At 38.9% G+C, this 4,234-nt stretch overlaps 1 protein-coding gene across 3 annotated transcripts in view; it reads left to right on the forward strand.

The window, feature by feature from the left end:
- Window positions 1-1,619: 1,619 nt before the first annotated feature.
- Window positions 1,620-4,234, forward strand: part of LOC102486769 (protein FAM122A-like) — a 60,893-nt gene continuing 58,278 nt past the window's right edge. For all 3 annotated transcript variants that reach the window (XM_006171436.2, XM_006171439.1, XM_006171440.2), the window contains exons 1-2: window positions 1,620-1,691; window positions 1,895-2,045. The gene's annotated coding sequence lies outside the window, so the exon portion shown is untranslated. The remainder of the gene's footprint in view (window positions 1,692-1,894; window positions 2,046-4,234) is intronic.

A 4,234-nucleotide genomic window follows, 5' to 3' on the forward strand; every position in this document is an offset into this window, starting at 1 on the left:
TCGTTTCTAGTTTTTTTCTATAAGGTGTATGAGCTTGCTGGGGGTGGGGGGGGAGGTGGGGTGGGAAGAGTTGGGGAGTGAGAAATCACCCTTCCCCAGGGGGCATGGTCACGCTGCAGTCTGTTCTCCTTTATTCTCCTCTCAGGATTTTGGGGCACACGTGCACATGTGCCTGGCATGTTTTTTCAGGCTGACTGTCTAGAACTTGAACCACAGAGTCGACTGTTTGGGATCCAGCGCCTTAACCACTGCACCACCTGCTGGCCCCCAGCAAGCAGTTTTATGGCATTTAGATCAAAGCAAGATTGGATATATGTAGATATTTAGTCTCCTTGGACCCTTACAGGTTTTATGACTATATTGTTTTAAGAGAAACTCAGGACACTGGATATTTATGGTACAGATCAGCTAATTGTGCTCACTCTGCCTGTTGCCTGCATCCAGTGACTCCTTACTGGGGATGTTTACATTCTTTGGAGATCAGCCTTGGTCAGAGGCCACTCCCAGAGGGAGAGGATAGAGGGAAGCCAGACATAGGGGGAAACAGTTTATATCCAGACAATACCTCACACCATTCATTTCTTAAGTCCCTAGGTTGTGTTGGTCTTTGTCTGGAAGGACTAATTTCTTTTACAGATCATCTGCTTGGATGTGCTAGACAAAAGGAAGGGAGAAAAAAAAAAAACAACAAAGGAATGAAGTTAAAGTAAAGTGAATCTGTGAGAGTTCACATAGCTAGTAAGAAACACTGAACTCCATTTTGCAAGCACCATTAACTTCGACACTATTAGGAAAAGCCCAGAAGAACAGAAAGCAGAACCAGATTTCTTTTCCCTGGGATTTACAGAGACTCTGACATCCTTGACTAGGCATTTGAGAGACTTAGAATTACATATTTATTTAACAAACACATAGCACATACTATGTGGTGGCCAGTGTTCTAAGAGCTTTAGAAATATTAACTCATTTGGGCTGGCAGATGGCATGGGGTTGAGGTGCTGGACTCCCACTTGGCTGACTGCATTTGAGTCCTGGACTCGGCAGCTTGCTTTCTCACTTTCTCTCCCTCTCTCTCTGATCAAATTAAAAAAAATAATAATAACGAATAAAATTAAGTAAATAATTATTAAGAAAGAGAAAAATTAACTCATTTAATTCTCATCATTTGAATGGCCCTGCGGGGAGAGAAGGACATTGCATCGTGTTAATCATACATACCTAAAAAAGTATAGGATATGTAATTGTGAAGTTGATTTAAAAACGTGGCAAACATAATTTTACCTGGCTTTTCAATTTAGTTGTTCATGTTAAACTCATCAAGCCCAATTGTCCATTTTTTCTGCAATGTTTATGCTTTCGACTTGTAAAATGAGGGTTTTTAAAGTACCTTTGATTAGTTTCCTTTAAATTGCCTGGGCTTTTCTGGCAGCTACATCAGAAACAATAACCTCTGTTTTTGAGCAATTGATGTTTTTCTTTTTATCTCAAGGCCTCTGCACATCCTCCCCACCCCCTAGAAAACTATAATATATTCTTTTGTTCACAAAAGTGAAATTATCATCTGTTGATCACGTGCGCAGTCACCGATGCTGAGGAATGAAACAGTTCAATAGAGTCCAGAACTTTCAGAAGCTTATTCATTTAGGAGAAGCTCAAGGGTCTGTGAGAAGAAGGATGGACATCATGTCCAGGTTTTACTTATTCTTGCCTATCTGGTTTCTTTTACCTTTTCTGTACAGGTCTTGAGAGGTTTGGAGTGGTTTATGGGCTTGGGTTTAACCTGTATTTGACCTTCTGTTGGCCTAACTAAAGGTTAAAATGTAGTTTAAAAGTTGCCATGACAACTGCTAAAATAAAGAGTTGATTATGACACGATTGTGGGACACCTTTATAGGTAACATGGCTGGGACAGATGGCAGCAGACCTGGCCGTGCAGGAGTGGAGTAGTACTATAAGGATCAAAGTATACATCTAGGCAATCTGATGGTCCAAAGTCATGGCAAATAGCTATGGAACAGGAAGAGGTCATCAAAACACACAGAAAGGTTGGTATAATAAGGTGCAGGAAGAACTGGGGATAAGTCAAAGTAATGACTTTAAATATTGTGTTTGCCCTCGTTACATACAGGATTCTCTCTGGTTTTGCATTTGTTCTTTTGATATTCCCATCGGCACATACTGGGAATCCTATGTCTTTATAGGTTTGGGTTTCTGACATATAGCTGCTCTTTAGTTAGAAAGAGTACATCCTCTTTGGCATTAGCTGGAAACTTATTGTCATCTCATACATTTAGTCATTTCATATTACTACCCTGTTTCCAGAACATAATCCCTTAGCTGCACTTTTCTTGTTGTTTTATTATATCTATCTTCTATTTTCATAGTATAGTGTACTTAGAGTTGTACAAATTAGATATCTCTAATGCTGAGGCATGATTAGATTGTGTTGATTCATTCGAAATACATTCATTAGCCCTTATTCCCTGCCAAGAACACTAACAATCTGTTTGAAAAGTAAAAAAGAGCAGAAGAACAGAGGTAAAATTTAGGTGTTCACAGGCATAATCCTATTGTTTCTGCTATTCAGTCAGTTTGGTTTTGGTTCTCCACTCTGACTGTACTCAGTTTGACCACCCTAGGTTCTACTGCTACCTAATTACATGCTAATTCTTTCTTTGGAATTTTATCAGCTGTAAAATAGAAATGAAGTGTCTACAAGATGGCTACGAAGGCCAGGTTGTTTAAAACTGCATGTGTTCATAAAATAATGTATTTGTGAATTTAATAAGTATTTATCAAGTGCTTATGAATACAGAAATAGCGTCTAGGAAAACATTCAGAGCCACCTTATCTGTCTTATCACTGAAACAGAAGGACAGAGGGATCTTGGCTTTGCCACTTAATTTTAATTTGAGTAAGTCCTCTGGGCTTTGGTTTGCATCTTTGAAAAATGGGCATTGTTGATTGTACCTATGTCACAGAATTATGGTAAGCATTAAATGTGATCACATATTTAAAGTGATAGGACAGTGCCAGGCACATTATACGTGCCCAATAAAAGGTAGCTATTATTGACCTATGTTATATCAGGAATGGAGACCTCAAATCATCCTCATGCTGGGGATTTAGGTCAGCTGATTCTGCCTAATATAATCAAGGTTTTGTAAAAATTCTATTCTCAGAATGAAGAATAAATTATTATGATCTTACTGTGTCATAACTTGTCACAAACTGCCTTGAGACAATTCCCTTAAGTTCATCACTGATTAGCTGAGCCGGTTTGATGATTGAATTAACTGAGATAAGTATGTGAAAACATTTTGTAAACTGTAAAGTACTATACCAATATATACATTTTCATTAATAACTCTGAGTTTACTAGGTTCACTTACCTTCTCTGTTAGTTTTCACAAGGTTCCTAAAATGTTGGTTTTACAAAATTACTAACATGGACTTAAGATTTCAATACTCAGTGTGGCTCACTAACTGGGGGTGAAAATTCCTGTAACAGCAGTTTTGAAAATGCTATGAGCCTGGGCCACCATGTGGCATGGTGGTTAAAGCATTGGACACTACCATAGCCTGACCAGAGTTCAAGTCCCAGACCTAGTGTCTTACTTTTTCACTTTCCCTCTCTCTCTCTGTGTGTCTCTCTCTGGTCAAATTAAAATAAATGGATGAATAAATAAAATTAAATAAAAAATTCTAAAATAATATGCTATGAGCCATAGCAACATCATTATAATGTATATAACCTATAATGGTACCTGAAACAGAAACACTGATTTGGATAGGTACTAAATTCCGTGATACTTGTTTTTATTTTTGTTGTTGTTGTTGTTGTTTAGGTTTTTGCCATAGGGCACCTGCATTCACCAGAGAGAGACAGAGAAAAACAGAAGAAAAGTGAGAAATCACCACCACCCCCCCAGGGGTCATGACCAGGCCACAGTCTTCTCTCAAGATTTTGGGCACACAGGCGTGGTTGGTGTGACTTTCAAGCCACTGTGTCTGGGACTCCACCTACGGTCCACCAGTCCACCGTGTGGGCATCCAGCGCCTTAACAACAACACCTGCGGCCCCCCTGAGACACTTGTTTTTAGGAAAATAAGCCTCACTCAAATCTTTGTAAATCAACTGAGGAATGTTTATTAGATAAATAGGTGTGAGGAGGCAAATTTTTATACAATGTAAGAATGCAGACTGTATGGCAGGAAAAATGAAACCACATTG

The sequence above is a fragment of the Tupaia chinensis genome, unplaced genomic scaffold (assembly GCF_000334495.1).
Source record: "Tupaia chinensis unplaced genomic scaffold, TupChi_1.0 Scaffold149560_1, whole genome shotgun sequence".
Classification (NCBI taxonomy): Eukaryota; Metazoa; Chordata; class Mammalia; order Scandentia; family Tupaiidae; genus Tupaia; species Tupaia belangeri.